A 23,582-nucleotide genomic window follows, 5' to 3' on the forward strand; every position below is an offset into this window, starting at 1 on the left:
ATTGCCCGACCTCAAATAGTTGTGACTTCTACATAAGTCCAATTACGATTGCTTAACATAATGCTAAATTTTGACACAAAAGGCATAACATTCTAGTTAGTGAGATTGTAAGTCTCCCCTCTTTCATGGTATTGTGTGGAAACTTGCCTTTTTTCCTTCCTTTGGAAGATGTCTTGGTTCAAGGATCCATGCTTGTGATAAGTGGGTTGAGTGTTCTCCAAAGAATGACTTAAATAAAACAAAATCAAAAGCAATACTAACTTCTAACTCATTAACAACTAACATTTAATTTCAAGTCATTTACTTTTAATGCACTTTAATTTTTAAAGCTTTATTCATTTGCCATTATTCATACCATTCAAGTTGTTTATGTTAATGTCTTTTCACTTTGTCCACTTGGACCATATTTTGTGACATATTGTGATTATGTATATTGTATTTGTTTGTGTGGTATTTGACAATTAATGTACATAATAAGAACAAAAACTTCTAAAAAACATGTTGTGCGGACTGTTGGTTTGATCTGAGGCAATTGGACTTAGAATTTAGGAAACACTCCCTTTGCAAAGGACTTTGCCAATGCCAACTTTCATGAAACCAAATGCTTATGGATTGAAATTTCATCTGATACATCATTGAAGATCCATTTGAGTTCATCTGCAACATGATCATTGTGAAGCTGTTATTTGAACCTGTGCCTAATGCCATCTTTGAAGTTATCTGCTACATGGGCAAAACTTGAAGAAGATCATGAAGTTGTCAAGCTTGGATGTGGCTATCTTTATTTGATTCCTTGCTCTTCAACTTGCTATTTGTATATTGATTGTTGTGTGATTCTAAAGTCCAAGATAAATTGTGGTTTCTATATGACATTCTTGTCTATTAGATTGTAGCCCATTGGTCAGATCTTTTTAACTCTTAACTTTTAAATTTATGCTTAGGATTAGTCTCTCCATCTCCTCCCCACTTCTTTAATTTCAAAATCTCTCCCTCCTTTAAAAAATCTTCTTTGCTTGTGCCTGTTTTCAAACTTTGTAAATGAACTTAAACATACTTTACTTAAAGTTTCAAAAGCCAAAAATAACTAACACTCATTCAAACCATTTTTAGGCCTTTGTGCCTTCCAAACTTAAATTTTTGTTAAAAGCAATGCATCCACTTTGAAATTGTTACCACGAACTACGAGGTTTTGATCCCTCATTTTTATGTTGGTACATAAGCACAAGACCAAAGGTCTTGTCAAACACAAAAATATAATTAATGAATTCTTTTCTCATTCCCCCATTCTATTTGTTTGCAAACATCATTTTGTACAAAAACACATATGCACACAAAAAAGGGCTCCCTGGGAGTACCTAGGATACTTTGGGTGCTAACATCTTTCCTCTGTGTAACCAACCCCCTTACCTGTAATCTCTGGCATTTTATTAGTTTTGATTTGAAAACTTCTTATCTTTTTGGGTTTTGTTCGTACTTTTCCCTTTTCCCTTGGAAATAATAAAAGTGTGGTGACGACTCTTGTTATGTTGACGTCTAGCTTATCCATAGCTTGATGGTCATGAATTTACCGCTACAGATACATGAGGCAGGAGCTGTTACTTCAACATTGCACCAGAAGCTGAAGTTTGTCAAGAATGGCAAACTTGTCATTGTTGGTGGGGAGAAGGCTTCGTTGGTAAGCCACCTGTCATCTCTCTCTTATGTAGAAGTTGAGGATGAGGTTAGAAATTCGTTTCAAGCTTGTCTATTGCTAATGAAAAGAGAGTTGAGGCACCCATGTCCTCATTCAAAGATGCTCAAAGAATTGTTGAAGATGGTAAGTCTGATCAGTGGGGACAAATGGTAGAGGTCTCCCACAACAGAAGCAGAGCCGGTTTGGGATTCCAATAAGGGCCATTTGTGATCAGAGTTGAAGATGTGCAACCCAATTTCCATAACAGAGGGTTCATTCATGGTAGTGAACAACACTTAGATGTTGTAATCGAGGGTGATGAAGATGAAGACTGCACCAATTTTATGACGCATAAAAAAGCTTGCAACAATTGAATTGCTGTTGATGTTCCTATTATTGTGTATCGATCTAAGTGATTGCTTTTATTTGTTTTTGAAAATCCTTCTCCTATGCCTAAGGGAGAAGTGAACATTGTTTGGGCATTTTCAAATTTGATCATCAATAAAAAATAATTCTATTCATCCACATCTATGATGTTTTATTTTTACTTTTTGCTTTATTCTGAAAATGGTAATCACAAAAAACATAAATAAATAATAATTTGTCCATCTGCATAATATTTTGTCACAATTCACTTCTCTAAAATCAGAATATCAAATCATTATGCAGGTTGGTTTCTAAACCCATTGAATACAATGATCATACTCCTTCTCCAAATTTTGAATTCCCTGTGTTTGAGGCTGAGGAGGAAAGTGATGAAGAAGTATCTGATGAATTGTCTCGTCTACTTGAGCACGAGGAAAAAGCCATTCAGCCATTCGAAGAGCAGATTGAGCTAGTCAACTTGGGTTCCGAGGATGATGTGAAGGAAGTCAAGATTGGGTCCCGACTATGTCCAGACGTTAAGAAAGGGTTGATTGATCTTCTCCGAGAATATTCAGATGTGTTTGTTTGGTCATATCAAGACATGCCTGGGTTGGATTCTGAGATTGTGGAGCATAGATTGCCGTTGATGCCAGAATACCCGCCAGTCAAACAGAAGTTGAGGAGAATTTATCCTGATATGGCAGTAAAGATCAAAGAAGAAGTGTAAAAGCAGATTAATGGCAGTTTCCTTGTTATTCCTAAGTATCCACAGTGGGTGGCCAATATCGTGCCTGTTTCGAAGAAGGATGGAAAAGTTCGTATGTGTATTGATTATATAGATTTGAATAAATCCAGTCCGAAAAATGATTTCCCTCTGCCACACATTGATATGTTGGTAGAGAATACAGCTAAATTCAAAGTCTTTTCGTTTATGGACAGATTTTCCAGTTATAATCAGATCAAGATGGCACCCAAGGATATGGAGAAGACCATATTCATTACATCCTGGGGAACATTCTATTATATAGTGATGCCTTTCGTTTTAAAGAATGTTGGTGCAACTTACCAAAGAGAAATGACTACTCTTTTTCATGATATGATGCATAAAGAGATCGAGGTCTATGTTGATGATATGATTGCTAAATCTATTGATGAAGAGGAACATGTTGAGCATTTGTTGAAGTTATTCCAGCGTTTGAGGAAATATAAACTCCGCTTGAATCCCAATAAGTGTACATTTGGTGTTCGTTCTGGTAAGTTGTTGGGTTTTATTGTCACTGAGAAAGGTATTGAAGTTGATCCTGACAAGGTCAAAGCAATACAAGAGATGCCTGCGCCCAAAACTGAGAAGCAAGTCAGAGGTTTTCTTGGCCGCTTGAATTACATCTCTAGATTTATTTCACACATGACTGCCACATGTGCGCCCATATTCAAGCTTCTTCGAAAAGATCAATCTTTTGATTGGACCGAAGACTGCCAGAAAGCTTTTGACAGTATCAAAGAGTATCTGCTTGAGCCTCATATTCTGTCTCCACCTGTTGAAGGAAGACCATTGATCATGTATTTGATTGTGCTTGAAGAGAGTATGGGTTGTGTTCTAGATCAGCAAGATGAATCTGGAAAGAAAGAGTATGCAATCTACTACCTCAGTAAGAAATTCACCGACTGTGAGACTCGGCATTGTACGCTTGAGAAGACTTGTTGTGCATTGGCTTGGGCTGCTAAGTGTCTGCGTCAATATATGTTGAATCATACCACTTGGTTGATATCTAAAGTGGATCCAATCAAGTATATTTTTTAGAAGCTTGCTTTAACTGGGAGGATTGCTCGTTGGCAAATGTTGTTATCAGAGTATGATATTGAATACCGATCTCAAAAAGCGATCAAATGTAGTGTTTTGGCAGACCATTTGGCTCACTAACCAATCGAAGATTATCAGTCAGTGCAGTATGATTTTCCTGATGAAGAGATCTTGTACTTGAAAATGAAAGATTGTGATGAACCATTGCTTGAAGAGAGGCCAGAACCTGGTTTCCGTTGGGGCATGGTATTTGATGGGGCTGTTAATCAATATGGTAATGGCATTGGGGCAGTGATTATTTCTTCTCAAGGAACGCATTTTCCATTTACAGCTAGATTAACTTTCAAATGTACAAATAATATGGCAGAGTATGAAGCTTGCATTATGGGGCTTGAAGAGGTCATTGATCTCAGAATCAAGTATTTGGACGTCTATGGAGATTCATCTTTGGTTGTGAATCAGATCAAAGGTGAATGGGAGATGAATCAACCCGGTTTTATACCATATAGAGATTATGTGAGGAGGATTTCAACTTTCTTTACAAAGGTTGAATTTCATCATATCCCTCGGGATGAAAACCGGATGGCAGATGCTCTTGTAACGTTGGCTTCAATGATTGTGGTGAAGTATTGGAATGAAGTTCCCAATTTGACTGTGATGCGTCTTGATAGACCAGCTCATGTGTTTGCTGTTGAAGAAGTCAAAGATGAGAAGCCGTGGTATTATGATGTTAAATGCTTCCTCCAAAGTCATATTTTTACCCGCCTGGGGCATCTTTGAAAGATAAGAAGACTTTAAGAAGATTAGCCGACAATTTCTACCTGAATGGTGATATGCTGTATAAGAGAAACTTCGATATGGTTCTGCTCGGATGCGTGGATAGACACGAAGAAGTCTTGTTGATGACTGAAGTCCATGAAGGTTCCTTTGGTACTCACTCCAATGGACATGCGGCAAAGAAGATGTTGCGAGCAGGTTACTATTGGCTGACAATGGAATCTGACTGTTGCAAGTTTGTGAAGAAATGCCACAAGTGTCAAATTTATGCAGATAAAATTCATGTTCCTCCGACACTATTGAATGTCATTTCCTCTCCATGGCCCTTCTCCATGCGGGGAATTGATATGATTGGCATGATCGAGCCCAAAGCTTCGAACAAACATCGTTTCATTTTGGTGGCTATTGACCACTTCATAAAGTGGGTTGAAGCGGCATCGTATGCAAATGTAACCAAGTAAGTTGTTGTGAGGTTTATCAAGAATCAGATTATATGCCGGTATGGTGTGCCAAGTAAGATCATTACTAATAATGGGTCGAACTTGAATAATAATATGGTGGAAGCTCTTTGTAAAGACTTCAAGATTGCACATCATAATTCTTCTCCCTACAGACCTAAGATGAATGGGGTTGTTGAAGTTACGAACAAGAACATCAAGAAGATTATCCAGAAGATGGTTGTGACGTATAAGGATTGGCATGAGATGCTCCCATTTGCTTTGCATGGGTACCGTACATCCATCCGCACTTCAACAGAGGAAACCCCTTTCTCTCTTGTATATGGCATGGAAGTTGTGCTCCCAGTAGAGGTTGAGATCTCATCATTGTGTGAGGTTGAACGGTGTCAGACCAGGTGTGACCAGCTGAATTTGATTGAAGAGGAGAGGTTGACTGCCATGTGTCATGGTCAGTTGTACCAGCAGAGAATAAAGAAGGCATTTGATAAGAAGGCCAGACCTCGTGTGTTCAAAGAAGGTGACCTTATGCTCAAGATGATTCAATCTTTCAAGCCAGATTCTATGGGCAAATGGACTCCTAATTATGAAGGCTTGTATGTTGCTAAGAGAGCCTTTTCAAGCGGTGCGTTGATTCATACAACTATGGATGGTTTAGAGTTCACTCGTCCTGTGAATGCAGATGCAGTCAAGAAATACTTCGCCTAAAAAGAAAAGAACAACTCGCTAAGTTAAAGACCCGAAATAGCGGCTTAGGCAAAAATGAGCGTCTCGGTGGATTGAAAACCTGAAAGGGCGATCCAGGCCAAAATTAGAGACATAAACACAGAAAGAATTATCCCGATAAATTGAATGCCCCGCCTTGGGGAAATTTATGCAAAAATTAGGGATTATGACAAGTAACTGCATCCTGTTGATCTTCAGTTTTGAAGACATTCTTGAGCACATTGTCAGATTCTGATCCCCAGTAGCAGTCAAGAGCACAGTGGATATCAAGAGGCGATAGAAGGATTAGTGATCGTTGTATTCAATGTATCCCTTTTCCATGTAAATTACCATTTTCAACTTTTGTAAAGATCTATGGAGTCTTGTCATTTACAAACTACCGTTCTATTAAATAAAGTTGAGCTTTTATCCAATTGTTTCTACTTTAGTTTAATTCAGCCAAATAGATTTAAATTTTATTATGATCATTTTTGAAATTAAGATTTTAATCAAAATCATATTTTTCTTAAGCATATAAAAGCATTAGTTTTAAGCAAACGATTTCATTAAAAAGAAATATCAACAGTGGTTTGAAAGCGGTGAGCCCTAAACGCAGAGCATTATTGGTGTGACTCCTCTTTCATCCTCGACAGCATGTTAGCACCCGGTGTTTGTTGATTTCCCCAACCGAGTTGTTCATCTTCTCCGGCTAAGTTTGTGATTGTCCTCCCTCGGGTCGTAGGCATTTTGTTGCAACAGTTTGCACAATTTTGGCAGAATTTTGTTTCCCTGCAGGTCGCCATCAGATTCATTCCCAGTCAGAGTTTCCTCCTGGGTTCTGAGCATCTATTTGTGTTTATTCCCCTGCAGGGTTGTCTCCCATTCGATATGGTGTTGACCTAAAATTCTCCGCAGAGTTAATAGTAGTTGCCTCAGCATATCTCCTCCTTTCTTCCCCAGATAGGGTTGAACCTTTGAGATGTTTGATCTTTTCTCCAGCAGTTGTTTCCCTCTTTTGTGGAATTGCTAGGAATTGTATCGATGATTCAAACCATCAACATTTTTGTATCCTTTGTGATCGTTTTGTCAGCATAATCATCATATATACATATACATATACATTCATATAACTTTCATTATTGCATTATTACACTTTTTGATCCATTTACTTTGATCCTCTGCTATGGTGATACTTTATCCTCATGCAGATTCGGTTTGTCTGTCCTCCTTCAATTGTAGAACGTCGGGCCCCTAAACAGAAAGACTTTAACCTTTCTCTTTTCCCCATTGAGTTGTTTCCTCGTGGATGATCTTATTTCAGCTTCCTCCCCAGTTTATTATCTGGATGGAACCACTCCCCTTGAGTTTTATCCTCATTGGGTCGAGTCTTGGTTGACCGTTTCTTTCTAGATCTTACCTAGATAGATGCTTTTGGTCCCCCGAGAGTTTATTACCCAGTAACTGGTAGTATTCTCCCCAATTTGCAGTTTGTTACTTCTTGCCCAATACCCAGCAAAGGTAAACCCTTTTTCCCAGCAGATTCGTTTTTGCGTTTCCCAGGAAGTATATCCTTGATATGTTCATCCTAACCGATGACGGATGTTTTCTTTCCCTGCTTTGAGTTTATCCTTGATATGTTTATCCTAACCGGTGACGGATATTCTCTTCTTGGTGTTCTACCTAGTAAAAAGGTAGTTATAATCCCTAGTTTATTTCCCTGAGAGTTAATCCTTAATATGTTCATCCTAACCGATGACGGGTTTCCTTCTCTTTGCGGTCTTCTGCCCAATGATCGGTAGTTGTAAATCCTGCTTTTCTCCCCTTTGTAGAGTTTATCCTTGATATGTTCATCCTAACTGGTGGCAAATATCCTCTTTGTGGTTTTCTATCTAGTAACTGATAGATATAATTCCTACTCTTCCCCTCGGAGTCTATCCTTGATATGTTCATCCTAACCGGTGACGGATATTCTCTTTTTGGTATTCTATCTAGTTTTCCATAGATGTAATTCCTACTTTTTTTCAGGCAGTTTATCCTTAATATGTTCATCCTAACCGATGACGGGTATTCTCCTCAACATTCCCAGGCAAGTCTATCCTCGATATGTTCATCTTAATTGATGATGGATTTTTCTTTCCTCTGAGTCTATCCTTGATATGTTCACTTTAACCAGTGACAGATATTCTCTCTCTTTGGTCTTTTGCCTAGTAACCGATAGTTGTAAATCCTACTTTTTCCCCAGCAAGTCTATTCTTACCTAGTAACCGGTAATGAATACACCTCTTTTCGGCCCTCAGCGAGTCATCCTTGATATGTTTTCCCTAACCGGTAACGGATGTCCTCCCTGTCAGATTTTGTTATCCTCGTACCCAGTAACCGGTAGTGGATATATATTTCTGCTCCTCCTGTGTTGAAGATATTTTCTTCCCCAGTCGAGTTTGAGTGTGTATTTCCTTAGTGAAATCATTGTTCCTGCTCGGTTCGAGTATTTCAGTTTTGTTCTGATCTACCCATTTCCCTTGTAGATGTTCCCTTTTTATTCCCCGACTGAGTCTTTCCATTGATTTTATTTCATGGAATTCCTCCAGTCCCCCAGTTGTTTTAAGTCGTACCCTGGCCTACGCACAACCCTTTTCCCCCAAAGTCTCTGTCTCCCCCAGTGAGTTTTCCCTATGGAAATGCATTATACTCCTGTGAACTTTCAGTCTCTCAAGATTCTTTTCCTTTGTGGCAATATCTCCCCACAAAGATTATTTCAACATAACATTTCATATACATCATGAGGTCTCTTAGGGACCAAAATTTGTTTCTATGTTGTTATTTAAGCCCATCCTACTAAGTCGATACGAAGATTTTAACCTTCATCTCCTCAATTAGAATGTCCTTAAATAGGGGCAACTGTAAGACCCCAATTTTGACCCTAGATCCCTCATGTTATACCATCATATGCATTGCCATTGGGATCATACCTTGGCATCCCACTTACCCCTTATTCATTGGGTTTGCATTGGGAGAGATCATCTTTACTAACCAAAATACCAAAAATATGTCTTTGCATTTGTCTAACTTTTTTGTAGATAGGGCACATGATCACCTTTGATCTATCAAGCTCACATCTAGGGTTTAAGATCCTCAGTGCAAGGAATTCAATCAAGAATTGGTTTATTATCGGATCTAGGAATCATATATGTATCCCCATGAGCTTCACATGTTATTTTGATCATGAATTCATCAAGAGTTTGGAATTGGTTTGCCTTGGAAACACTAATTCATCTGGGTATCTTGTGTAACTTCTCCAACAAGCTTCTTCACAAATTGATCAAATATTTTAAGGGATACTTTAAATTTCATCATCTTATGCATATATGATCTCCCATGAGTCCTAAAAGTCAAGAGAATTCTAAGCTAGCAAGTTGGTTGGTGGGGGTTAACCAGAGGAATTCATTTGATCAAAACTGAGTCCCCTAGACCCTATCTCCTACAATTTTTATCATTTAAAAATTATTCCAAGAGCACAGTTACTCCAAATGACATTCCAAACAACTCTCATGTTGAGTTCTAGAGCTATTTTTGCTTGGAAAGTCATTTTTTACGGTGAAAGATTATAGGTCATTTTGTCTAAACCCTAATTTGGAGGTCAACTTCCCAAGGCCATAACTTGCTCAATTTTTATGAGATGAAAGATTTTTAAGTCGCACAATTAAATTAAAGGTGTCTACTTAAACTTTGATGTTTGGAGGAAGAAATAATACAACGTTTATGAGCATGTGATATGAGGATACATTATAGGTCATTTTGGACCAATACCATTGAACAAGTGATTTTCCTCAACTTCAAAAATGCATAACTCATCCATATAAAATCCAAATGAGGTTAACTTTGTGACCATTTTGAATGACTTTGAAAGGGATACAACTTTTATGAAGGAACTTTTCTCATTTGAAGCTCACACAAAAAGTTAGTTGTCGCTACCGGGATTTCAGGATAACGAAACCGGGACTAAAGAGAATGCCAAAGAGAGGCAAAGTCAGAAGAGTCTCCACCGAATTTTATTTAGTTTACCTCTATCATAGAGGAGAGGAGAAATAGTCGATAAAACCCTCGGAAGAGAGAAGCGCACGGGAAGCGCTAAAAGAGAATAAGGAATCGGTCTCGCAACCGAGATTTGGGTTCGGAAGTCGGTTACGTAAGGGGAAGGTATTAGCACCCCTTACGTCCATGGTACTCCATAGGAACCATTTGGGTTATTTTACATACATGGGATTTATCTATTATTGTTTTATTTTCAAATGAATGTGTGAAAAGAAGGGGGTGTTTTTGTTATTATGGTGCTCGCCAAGGATTGTGGCCCTTGTGTCTACGTATCACTCATTCAGGGATGAGGAATCAGAGCTCTGTAGTTCGGAGTAAAAAATGTTTGTGTGTTGGTTGATTTTACCTTTGAGAAAAGGATTTTCGGGATGATGCCCTAAGGCACAAAAATGAGTTTGATGAGTTGTATTATTTTTACCTTGAATAAGGGTTTTATGAAATGAGTGTTTGTGATTATATTGTACTAAAGTCTATGGGCGGAGGTGATTATTCTAGATAACAAGCCAAGCGTCTTGCATCCAAAATAATCAGAGTAAGGGTAGGAATGCTCCATTCTCACTCATTCTCCACCACTTAAGGTTCGTGGCGCACAATAAGAATCGTGATTATTAAGTGTTTTGAATTTGATTATGAAAATGCCACTTGACATTGAATCAAGGGTTTGTTTGATTATGAAATTTGGCTTATGCAACATGAATGCAAAGTAACCAACAAGAAATTAAAGAGCCTCATTGTAAGGTAGCCCAAGAGAAAGCCTTTTGTGTGCAAAAGTGACCTAAGCTAAACAAAGGATAATGGTCTTACAAACATGTCCCCCTAAGGTGGTGTCATGATGCCATTCATACAACATGCATGTAAGTTACGGATGAAAATCCAAGTGCTTACAAAGTATCACAAAGAGTAATGAAAAGGCCTTCAAGCAAAGGTTCTAAGTTGAAATCCTCTAAGTCCAAGTTGATTAAGAGTGGAGTGAATATTTTTGGTCTTTATCATTTTATCATGTTTTTGTTATTTTTAATGTATGATGACAATAAAATAAATAACAAGTAAATAAACATGCATGATGAGTTTATACAATGATGATGATAATGAGTACTTGAATGTAAATTACAAAGTAATGACATAAAAGTAAATCACAAGATAAAGAATGACAATATCACAATAATAATGGTTAGTGAATGTAAATGACACATTAAGGGATAGCTTATCATTGATGCAAAGTGTTGAAGATGATTGAAAAATCAACTAACAATAGATTTGTAACAAAGAAATTTATGCAACCCTAAGTCCATGGTTAGTGAACAATAAAATAAATTGCAAGGAAGTAAAGTGCAATAATATAAATGTTAGAAGTTAGTAATTAATGGTTAGTGGTTAGTAGAATAACAATAAGCAAATAGAATAACAAGTTAATGTAAAGAGAATGGTTTCATCTATGTATCAAATGACCCAAACATGGTTGAAATAGAGGCAACCTATCAATGTCTCAAAGTATCATGAAGGATCTATTGATCAATCATTAATAGGTTTGAAACATTGAAGGTTTTATCAACTCTAAACAACCATAGCCATGATTTAATAGATCTCATCAACCAATAAATATAGATGATAACAAGAAACAAAGTTTGATTTAAAATGGTCGATGAAAAAGTAGTAAGAGCAAAAAATCCCCCAAAAGGGTGTAAACCCAACAAAAAACCATTTGTCTCAAAGTTGACTCAAAACTCTCTCAAAATACAACCCAAGAGTAAAAATCCATTTTTCAACACAAAACAAAACCAAAAAATATCGAGTTTGAGTCCAAAATATTACCAAGATTGTGGTGTCAAAACTAGGTTGTTGTTGTGTTTGGGTTTGAGAATGAAGCAAAAAGCTTGGAAGAGGGTGGCTATGGTTGTTGTGGTAGGAAAATGAAAGGGAAAGAAAGTGTATGTTTATATGGTGGTGGTGAATGATTATGTAAGTGAAGGTCACAAGTTTGCTACTATTTTTATTGTGTAGAGATTGTGGTTTTTTTTACATGGTGGTTGGGTGGTTCAAAGAAGAAAAGAGGGCTTGGGTGAGTTAGGGTTTAGGTTGGAAAGAGGGAGCTTGAGGGTGATTTTGGACAGAGGTTTTGTGGTTTTCAAGCTTGAAAATGAGTGAGGATAGTGCTCTATTTATAGGGGAAGCAAAGGGGTTGAAGTGGGTGAAGGAAAAGGTCCCTTGGGTAAAAAACAAGGTCATTTTCTGCTTTCTGCGCAGGTGTAACCGGTTACCTAATTTGGGTAACCGGTTACATAGTCCCAAAATGGCCAAAAATTCAGTTTTTGGTCTGTGTAACTGGTTACATGATTTGGGTAACCGGTTACATATTCTTTTTTTTTTAGAAATAATGAATGTATGCATGTGCAGTAGGGTCATGGATCAGATGAAAATTGTATCGGGGTAGGGTGAATTTTAGGGTATGACAGCTGCCCTTATTTAATCTTCTCGAACCTGAATGTTTAGATAGCAACGGCTTCCACACATCCAAGGTAAGAGAGGAGTAAATAAATAAAAATATCCAAAAATTCACCCTATTGGGAACGAAATGAATGTGATATGAAGTGATGGGTATTTGTGAAGGTTGTTCATGGGATGGAAAATAAATTTGATATGAAATTATCTATTGAGGATAGTTTATGGTATTATGCGGGGAGGACATGTGTCAGCTGTATGGTGGTTATGTCATGATGTGTATGATATGCAATGTATGTTATGGTGTGTAACATAAGTATCCCTTTAAATGGAAAACAAAGAGAAAAGCTTCATGACAAAAGATCAAGAAGAAAGGTGAGAGGGAATATGACTTCGTTGGGGATAAGTTTCTTATGTAAAAGATAGTGAAAATCCCTAACAACGGATGAGAAGATTTTAGTTCAGTGACGCTTCCTAGAAACAGCTGGAATACCTGAAATCTAAAGACGTAGATCCCTAGCAACGACTAGGGAGGTTTCAGTTCAGTGACGCTTCCTAGCAATGGCTGGAATACCTGAAATCTAAAGATAGATCCCTAGCAATGATTGGGGAGATTTTAGTTCAGTGACACTTCCTAGCAACGGCTGGAATACTTGAAATCTAAAGATAGATCCCTAGCAACGACTAGGGAGGTTTTAGTTCAGTGACGCTTCCTAGCAATGGCTGGAATATCTGAAATCTAAAGATATAAATCCCTAACAACGATTGGGGAGATTTGAATTTTGAAAGTGCCAATCCCTAGCAATGGCTGGGAAGGTTTGAATTTGAAAATGTAAATCCCAAGCAACGGCTGGAAAGGTTTGAGTTTGAAAAGTGTCAATCCCTAGCAACGGCTGGGAAGGTTTGAGTTTGAAAAGTGTCAATCCCTAGCAACGGCTAGGAAGGTTTGATTTTTGAAAGTGTGCAAAAGGCACAGGAGTACTTGCAAAAGGCAAGTGAATAGATATGGTGGTTATCATACACAAGGTAGAGGAAATTTTACGGTAGGCATGAAAAACTCATTATATCCCTCAGGCACAACGGCGGGGATGAAATTTTCGAAATATGGCTACCACTCGGGACTAGCCAAACCTACATCAGGTGTTTTAAGACAAACGTTTAAGAGAATAGGTCAATCGTCCAATCTCTCATTTTTGCTTAACATGCAAAGTTGATAAAGGTAAACTCTCTCGTGCAAAAGGCAACAAGGAGGCTTGCAAAAAGGCAAAATAAGGTTTTCCCATGCAAAAAAGCAGAGGGGTCTTGCAAAAGGCAAGGTACTAACAAAGGGCCAACGATATTTGCAAAAGGCAAATAAAAAGAGATATTTTGGGGAAACCTGTTGGCGTTGTTCACGGGGACCCTTGCATTTTCGAGAAAGTATTGAATCCAACTTATGCTAAACATACTTGCCCCAATGTTATGATGCAATGTTCTGTATGTAAAATGTCGATGTATGCAGAAAGTCGGTGTATGCTCGGGCTGATGGGGTATGAAAATGCATGGTCTATGGATTGTACCAAGTATGGTTGGGCTTCAGTGGAACTTTCCGTTTCGGAGGGAAAAATTATGCATGAAGTGATGCGTGCAATGCGTGTGGGATTGCGACTGGTTATTTGGATTTTTGTAGGGATTTTATTTTTGTTTTCAATGAGAGATTGTTGGTGAATATCATCATCAAAGGATTGATGGAAAAGGGTGTCATCATCAAAGGGTTGATGGAAAAGGGTGTCATCATCAAAGGGTTAATGGAAAAGGGTGTCATCATCAAAGGGTTGATGGAAAAGAGTTTGTCATCATCAAAGGGTTGACGGAAAGGTAATTTGTCTTCGTCAAAGGGTTGACGGAAAAGAGTTTGTCATCGTCAAAGGATTGACGGAAAGGTAATTTGTCTTCATCAAAGGATTGACGGAAAGGTAATTTATCTTCGCCAAAGGGTTGACGGAAAGGTAATTTGTCTTCGTCAAAGGGTTGACGGAAAGGTAATTTGTCTTCGTCAAAGGGTTGACGGAAAGGTAATTTGTCTTCGTCAAAGGATTGACGGAAAGGTAATTTGTCTTCGTCAAAGGGTTGACGAAAAGGTAATTTGTCTTCGTCAAAGGGTTGACGGAAAGGTAATTTGTCTTCGTCAAAGGGTTGACGAAAAGGTAATTTGTCTTCGTCAAAGGATTGACGGAAAGGTAATTTGTCTTCGTCAAAGGGTTAACGGAAAGGTAATTAGTCTTCGTCAAAGGGTTGACGGAAAGGTAATTTGTCTTCGTCAAAGGGTTGACGGACAGGTAATTTGTCTTCGTCAAAGGGTTGACGGACAGGTAATTTGTCTTCGTCAAAGGGTTGACAGAAAGATAATTTGTATTTGTCAAAGGGGTTGACGGAAAAGATAATTTGTCTTCGTTGGGTTGACGGAAAAAAAAAGTTTGTCTTTGTCAAAGGGTTGACGGAAAAGAGTAATTTGTCTTCGTCAAAGGGTTGACGGAAAGGTAATTTGTCTTCGTCAAAGGGTTGACGGAAAGGTAATTTGTCTTCGTCAAAGGGTTGACGGAAAGGTAATTTGTCTTCGTCAAAGGGTTGACAGAAAGGTAATTTGTCTTCGTCAAAGGGTTGACGGAAAGGTAATTTGTCTTCGTCAAAGGGTTGACGGAAAGGTAATTTATCTTCGTCAAAGGGTTGACGGAAAGGTAATTTGTCTTCGTCAAAGGGTTGACGGAAAGGTAATTTGTCTTCGCCCAAGGGTTGACAGAAAGGTAATTTGTCTTCGTCAAAGGGTTGACGGAAAGGTAATTTGTCTTCGTCAAAGGGTTGACGGAAAGGTAATTTGTCTTCGTCAAAGGGTTGACGAAAAGGTAATTTGTTTTCGTCAAAGGGTTGACGGAAAGGTAATTTGTATTCGTCAAAGGGTTGACAGAAGGGTAATTTGTCTTCGTCAAAGGGTTGACGAAAATAAACTGTTGTAAAATGTTGTCATCAGAGGGCTGATGGAAAAAAAGTTTGTCATCGTCAAAGGATTGACGAAAAGGTAATTCAGGTTATGTCCTCATCAAGGGGTTGATGGAAAGGACTTATTATGTTATGTATGCATATGATGCATGTTAAATAATAATTTCTCATTTTTGTGAGAGAGCTTTTTGATATGCAACTTCCTTATTTTGAAAGAAGGTCATGTGTGTTTATTGTATGCAGTGCATGTGGTAATGCAAGATGAATATTGATTGTCTTTTGATTGATCTCCCTTTTGGGAGGTGAGACTTTCTGGGTACCAATGTTGATTGGATTTAAGTTTATGAAGATGCCAGCGAGGTGGGCTTTTATTTCTAGTGATGGCTAATATGGAGTGGGCTTTCGGTTTTGGGGATGACAATAGCGATTGGGCTTTATGGTTAATGATAGAGATTTGTTTTGGGAGGTGCCAATAACGATTGGGCTTTATAGAGATTTGTTTTGGGAGGTGCCAATAACGATTAGGTTTTACGGTTTTTTGGTTTCGACGGGATCAGGTTGGATCTGATGATGATTATATTTTTGGGTTTGCCAAGTAGGCTTTAATTTTGGAAGGTATCAAGCGAAGCTTGGCTTCTTGTTGGGGAAGGGCTTCATGTTATGCATGATGCATGATATGTATGAGTGAAGCAACAAGGTTGGTGCATAATGATTGATGCAATTGTTTTGGATAGTTCAACAAATGTCCTTGAGGTGGGTCAAGAATGGTTGGAACTGGGAAATATTTTTGCTTGGCTTCAAGGCTCATTGTTAACAAATTATGGGATGATGTGTTTCACATGACTTCTCGACATTTGCTTTAAACTGGGCTGACGTAGTGAGCTTGGTCTGGATATTCTGATGCCCCATGCTTGATCTGAGCAAGAAAATCCAAAATATAAGGAAATGCTTCCTCTCCATGGCCGGTCCTGCCCCAATCTGTTAGGTATCTACATGGACTGCCCCAGTTATAAGTTATGAAGCAAACCATGGGTAGAGTAATCTTGACCTGATATGCCCCAGCGTCTTGGGTCTGCCTACCCCTATTCATCCATCTCTTGGAGTGTTTTGACTTTCTCATGCTTTTGAGGTGGTCTTCCCTGGTATGAAACCTTGAATGGATTTTCCCCTAACTGGTTGATCTTTGAGGGAATGCCCCTGGCCAACTGCCTTTGGAGAGATTTGCCTAATCTCGACGTGGTTGTCCCAGACTGGCTGAATCTTGAAGTGGCTTGCTCAACGGAGTTATCAAATGCCTTTCCCCCTGGTTAGATTAATCTAGGGGGATGACCTTTGCTCATCGGAGTCCTCAGGAAATTTGCCTCTTTTGGGTGACAAAAACTTCTCAAGTAATGTTCATCGTGAAAATGCTCTTGATGTCAATGCTCGTTCACAAGTAAAACTATTTATGCTAACGTTATGTTTATGTCAGTTTTAGAAATCCAAGTATGTCCACTGAAAAGATGACATAGAGTGAATGGATCACTAGTTACAAAAGTCATACTGATACTTAGCAAAACAAATAGGAGTCAATTTCGAAACAAGCTCTAATGCAATATGCTTTCAAAATGGACCTTGCTTCAATTAGGTCTTTTGAGGGTTGTAACGTGGAATGGTTCACGGTTTAAGAAACAAAGGATTTATGGCTCAAAATTTATTTAGCCCACCCATTCTTCTTGATACCCTTCAGTCCTACGTTCAACTAGTTTGACACAGACGTTCGTCTCTTAGAATGATGAGAGTGGTAGTAAGAGAACCCACAAGGTTTTGGGAGTGACAGTCACTTGCCTTCCTATTTTTGTGTTTGCAGTCACACGACTTTGTTCTTGCTGAGGATTTTTGTTTTTGATTCCTCTTCTACTTTTTTTTACTTCCTTAATTTTGCCTGGACTATTTTTTTTTCTTACAGTCCAACGGGATACCCTAATTTTTGCCTAAGCCACTTGCTTTCAAGTTTCAACTTAGCGGGCTTTTTTTCTCTCTTTTTTTTTAGAGTTTTTTTTTTGTGGAACAAATCGTGTGACGTTTGTTGATTTGGTTTGAAAGGATTTGTGACTGTCTCACTTTTTTTTGTTGAAGAGGGACAACCATTGGATTTGTGATTTTGACCTCTCGTGAGGGAAATGATGTGGTTGTCCTTTATATAAGACACTCCCTAGAATATGGTTGATTATCAAATGGGACACTCCCTACTTTGTCTTTTAGGGATTGAACGCGTGGTCAAATTAGCTGAAGACTACTTTGCCCCAGGTTTAAGATGTGAGGTTTTTTTCTTTGAAGAAAACTTCTACTTCTAGGCTCAAAAGGGGTTGACTATGGATTATCATCCTTATACCTCCACTATTTTGAGGATTTGAAGCAATGCCTTACATCATCAGCAAGGTGTTTATTCAAAAGCATACATGCAATGAGCTATTGTACCTTATATTCATCATTCTCCCTCTAAGTTTTGTTTTTAAACAAAAGTAAAATAAGAGTGAACACGATTGGATTGACTTAAAACATGCATATTCATTTCATTGTTGCAAAAATAAGTTTTTAAGAGTGAATATTACAATGACAAGCAAGAAAGTTACACATGAAAACAAATGAATGATAACATAATTGCTGGCGTGATTAGCCTTGTTTCAACCGTAGACCGGTGTCATCATGCTTGTAGGAACTTAAGTATGATAGTACCCAAGGAGGCCCTTATTCAGCTTCTTGCTCCTCATCCATTGGCACTGGTCGTGGCATTGCAGAAATGCCTTCATGTGGCAGCTTGAGGTTGCTTAGTATATCCAGACTGTTTGGTGTGAACGCGATAGCCTTTGAATCAATCAGTTCCTGGACCTTGTATTTGAAAGCCTTACAACTCTCGATCGAGTGTCTGGGTGCTCCTGAGTGGAACTCACACCTAGCATTCAAGTCGTAGTTCAAGGGAAGAGGTGTTGGAGGAGGTCCTAGTACCCTTAACTGCACCAACGATTGGTTGAGCAAAAGAGGGAGAATTCGACCATACGACATGGGAATCAGGTCAAACTGTTTTTCCGACCTCTTTGATTTTCTCTGGCCTTTTTGAGCATAAGAGTTTTGCCTTCCACTTGAGCACCAATCCTGACTCCGCATTTGGTTCCTCAGAGCTAGCTGGGGAACGAACACTGGCTGTTGATTAAGAAACCTCGGCAGTTCGGGTTGGGGACGGTATCCTTGAGGCAACTCATGATGTAAGGTGGAGTTGGACAGAGGCCTAGGGGAGACCATTTCCATCCTGGAGGTTGGTGTAGAGTTTCCTTCCTTTTTCAACAGTGTTTGCAAGATTTCCATAACCAAGTTCATCTGAGTCTTCAGTTGACTGATATCTTCCTTCAATGCAGCTTGGCCTTGTTGGAGTTCTTCCACAGTGGCTTGAGACATGCTTCTAGTTCTAAGCGTACATCGAGAAATCAGCTAGTGGGGTAGAAACAGAAGATGGTATAAGGTTTTGCTTATGAGAGGTAAATGATGCATGAATGCGATGTTTATTTATGAATGAATGGGTGAGAAGATTTCCACAGGTTTTTAGGCATGGGTTCATGGTTTTGGACCATCGTGATGAAGCATGGAGTTACTAATGACTGCTTAGTAAACGAAGGTTCTCGCTTTGTGTGATCTAAGGATTTTGGAAAATTGGGTGTAAGACACTGCCCCTAGAGTCATGGACTTCCTTGACTGTCAGTCGCTTATGTCAATTTACTTTCCAGGCGACTGCTCCATCAAAGTCATCTACTCTAAGTGAGATCTTCGTATCGACCCTTACGAGGAAGGCACCTCGGTGGCCTATACTATGCGACCATCGGTCTAGGTTAGCCATAGTTTTAAAGGTTCTAAAAGGGGTCTTATGGTCATTGACTCTAGTAAAAGAAAAGATGCTTACGCCGAAAGCACGACGGTCATCGATCCCCTTAAGAGAATCTACCACTAAGTGAGGTTCTCGTACGACCCTAACGAGGAAGGCACCTCGCAGATCAATACTACTCAACCTCTCCTATCTCAAGCAAGCTCTCAGACTCGGGTGGAGAGTCCTTCACACAAGGTTATTTCCTTTGCAATCATTATTGCTTCCGAAAAATTCTTCGTCACAGAGTCAGGGCTTCGGACCAACATGCAAACAAAAAACATATGCACAGGTTAGCAAAGAAAGCAATATATACAGAAAAAATAGATAACAGATAAATCTCCATGTACGTAAAAGAGGAACAACCCAAACTAGGATAGACTTGCTTACGGAAAATTGACTCCCCAGCAGAGTCGCCAGCTGTCGCTACCGGGATTTCACGATAACGAAACCGGGACTAAAGAGAATGCCAAAGAGAGGCAAAGTCAGAAGAGTCGCCACCGAATTTTATTTAGTTTACCTCTATCAGAGAGGAGAGGGGAAATAGTCGATAAAACCCTCGGAAGAGAGACGCGCACGGGAAGCGCTAAAAGAGAATAAGGAATCGGTCTCGCAATCGAGATTTGGGTTCGGAAGTCGGTTACGTAAGGGGAAGGTATTAACACCCCTTACGTCCATGGTACTCCATGGGAAACATTTGGGTTGTTTTACATACATGGGATTTATCTATTATTGTTTTATTTTCAAAAGAATGTGTGAAAAGAAGGGGGTGTTTTTGTTATTATAGTGCTCGCCAAGGATTGTAGCCCTTGTGCCTACGTATCACTTATTCGGGGATGAGGAATCAGAGCTCCATAGTTCGGAGTAAAAAATGTTTGTGTGTTGGTTGATTTTACCTTTGAGAAAAGGGTTTTCGGGATGATGCCCTAAGGCACAAAAATGAGTTTGATGAGTTGTATTGTTTTTACCTTGAATAAGGGTTTTATGAAATGAGTGTTTGTGATTATATTGTACTAAAGTCTATAGGCAGAGGTGATTATTCTAGACAACAAGCCAAGCGTCTTGCATCCAAAATAATCAGAGTAAGGGTAGGAATGCTCCATTCTCACTCATTCTCCACCACTTAAGGCTCGTGGCGCACAATAACAATCGTGATTATTAAGTGTTTTGAATTTGATTATGAAAATGCCACTTGACGTTGAATCAAGGGTTTGTTTTATTTTGATTATGAAATTTGGCTTATGCAACATGAATGCAAAGTAACCAACAAGAAATTAAAGAGCCTCATCGTAAGGTAGCCCAAGAGAAAGCCTTTTGTGTGCAAAAGTGACCTAAGATAAACAAAGGATAATGGTCTTACAAACATGTCCCCCTAAGGTGGTGCCATGATGCCATTCTTACAACATGCATGTAAGTTACGGATGAAAATCCAAGTGCTTACAAAGTATCACAAAGAGTAATGAAAAGGCCTCCAAGCAAAGGTCCTAAGATGAAATCCTCTAAGTCCAAGTTGATTAAGAGTGGAGGGAATATTTTTGGTCTTTATCATTTTATCATGTTTTTGTTATTTTTAATGTATGATGACAATAAAATAAATAACAAGTAAATAAACATGCATGATGAGTTTGTACAATGATGATGATAATGAGTACTTGAATGTAAATTACAAAGTAATGACATAAAAGTAAATCACAAGATAAAGAATGACAATATCACAATAATAATGGTTAGTGAATGTAAATGACACATTAAGGGATAGCTTATCATTGATGCAAAGTATTGAAGATGATTGAAAAATCAACTAACAATAGATTTGTAACAAAGAAAGTTATGCAACCCTAAGTCCATGGTTAGTGAACAATAAAATAAATTGCAAGGAAGTAAAGTGCAATAATATAAATGTTAGAAGTTAGTAGTTAATGGTTAGTGGTTAGTAGAATAACAATAAGCAAATAGAATAACAAGTTAATGTAAAGAGAATGGTTTCATCTATGTACCAAATGACCCAAACATGGTTGAAATAGAGGCAACCTATCAATGTCTCGAAGTATCATGAAGGATCTATTGATCAATCATTAATAGGTTTGAAACATTGAAGGTTTTATCAACTCTAAACAACCATAGTCATGATTTAATAGATCTCATCAACCAATAAATATAGATGATAACAAGAAACAAAGTTTGATTGAAATCGATGGATGAAAAAGTAGTAAGAGCAAAAAATCCCCCAAAAGGGTGTAAACCCAACAAAAAACCATTTGTCTCAAAGTTGACTCAAAACTCTCTCAAAATACAACCCAAGAGTAAAAATCCATTTTTCAAACACAAAACAAAACCAAAATATATCAAGGAGTTTGAGTCCAAAACATTACCAAGATTGTGGTGTCAAAACTAGGTTGTTGTTGTGTTTGGGTTTGAGAATGAAGCAAAAAGCTTGGAAGAGGGTGGCTATGGTTGTTGTGGTAGGAAAATGAAAGGGAAAGAAAGTGTATGTTTATATGGTGGTGGTGAATGATTATGTAAGTGAAGGTCACAAGTTTGCTTCTGTTTTTGTTGTGTAGAGATTGTGGTTTTTTTTACATGGTGGTTGGGTGGTTCAAAGGAGAAAAGAGGGTTTGGGTGAGTTAGGGTTTAGGTTGGAAAGAGGGAGCTTGAGGGTGATTTTGGACAGAGGTTTTGTGGCTTTTCAAGCTTGAAAAATGAGTGAGGATAGTGTTCTATTTATAGGGGAAGCAAAGGGGTTGAAGTGGGTGAAGGAAAAGGTCCCTTGGCTAAAAAACAGGGCCATTTTCTGCTTTCTGCGCAGGTGTAACCGGTTACCTAATTTGTTTATTTTTTAGAAATAATGAATGTATGCATGTGTAGTAGGGTCATGGATCAGATGAAAATTGTATCAGGGTAGGGTGAATTTTGGGGTATGACATTAGCCAAGGTGGAATAAGTGAACATATGGCTTGACACTTAGAAAAAATTTTGATATGATAAAATTTCCAAACTTCCACCTCAAAATTCATCATGATACAAGCTTCAAATGGAAATGTGTTCAACCTGAAAGTTTTTCCTCTTGATCTAAACTTTCTAAAAAGTCCAACTTCATCCATTTTGGACAAGATTTAAATGGGCTGCGCATGGCTTGAACATTGCATCATCATTTGGAAAAGATCAAACTTCAAGCTTCCATATACATTTGCCTTGCATTCCAAGTTGATTTCAGACTTGCTCACACTCAATTATGGACCTAAAGTAATTATCTCATGGGCCTGTACACGCTCATGCACACATGCATTACTCATTGCAAATTTTGGAAACTTGTAAGGTGCAAATAACACTTGATCCAACTATAAATAGAAACCTCTAGGTTCATAATTAAGGACTCCCTCGCGCCAACTTTGATCCCAAACACCAAACCCTTCCATTTGAGAGGATAATCCTGAGAATTTCCTTGTGAAATTGAGTTTGAATCTCACCGTTTTGAGATTCAAAACTCCAGGGATCCAAGGCCTTTTGTGCATCCTAATCTTCACCGTTTTGAGATTCAAAACTCCAGGGATCCAAGGCCTTTTATGCATCCTAATCTACTTCTGCAAGCTTCCTGGACAAGATCAAGCACGAGCTAAAGCAAGAACAAGTGAATTCAGACCTACATTGAAGGTATTTTCCAGAAAATTTCATCTCTTTGATTCTCACTCAATTCTCCATAATTCTCTTGGATCCTTGGTTGTCTGAAGTCCTACCAATGTAGGCAACAAGATTGAGTTTCTTTGAGGTCAAACCGAAGCAACTCATATCATGCAATTCAAATTTCAACTCCTTGTATCTCTCAATATACTTGGAGTTAGGATGAATTGAGGCCAGATTCATGGTCAGTGCCATTTTTACTTTAAAATCATGTTCTCCTTTTTTTTTTAGTGATGGTTATGATTGGACCAGTCCGGCGAGGCTCGCATGAGAAGGTGACCGGAGATTTTCTCTGGTGGTGAGTTGGCAAGGTCCAAAGCCACATGATCTTTTTAAAATGTATTAATCACGAGCGTTCGTTTTGATTACCTGGTTTATGACGCGCTGACTTAAGTCCATCATAGAATGCGCGTTTGTGGCCACTTGATCTGCCACCTCAATTAATGAGGGAGATCAAGTGGTCCATATTTTTTCTGATTATTTGATTTTCATTTTATTTGTGTAATTTTCATTAATTCATATTAAATTTAATATTGATCCGAAAAATATGAGAGTTTCACCAAAAAAATTCAAAAAAATTCCTCTTGCATTTTCTGAATTAAAATCATTTTTGGATCATTATTAATATTTTTCATGATTTAATTGTTTTTATGAATATTTTTATTTGTTTAAAAATAGTTTTAAGTTCTAAAAATGATGAAAATTTGTCTCCAAGGTCCTTTGACC

Source organism: Lathyrus oleraceus, chromosome 6, assembly GCF_024323335.1.
Source record: "Lathyrus oleraceus cultivar Zhongwan6 chromosome 6, CAAS_Psat_ZW6_1.0, whole genome shotgun sequence".
Classification (NCBI taxonomy): domain Eukaryota; kingdom Viridiplantae; phylum Streptophyta; class Magnoliopsida; order Fabales; family Fabaceae; genus Lathyrus; species Lathyrus oleraceus.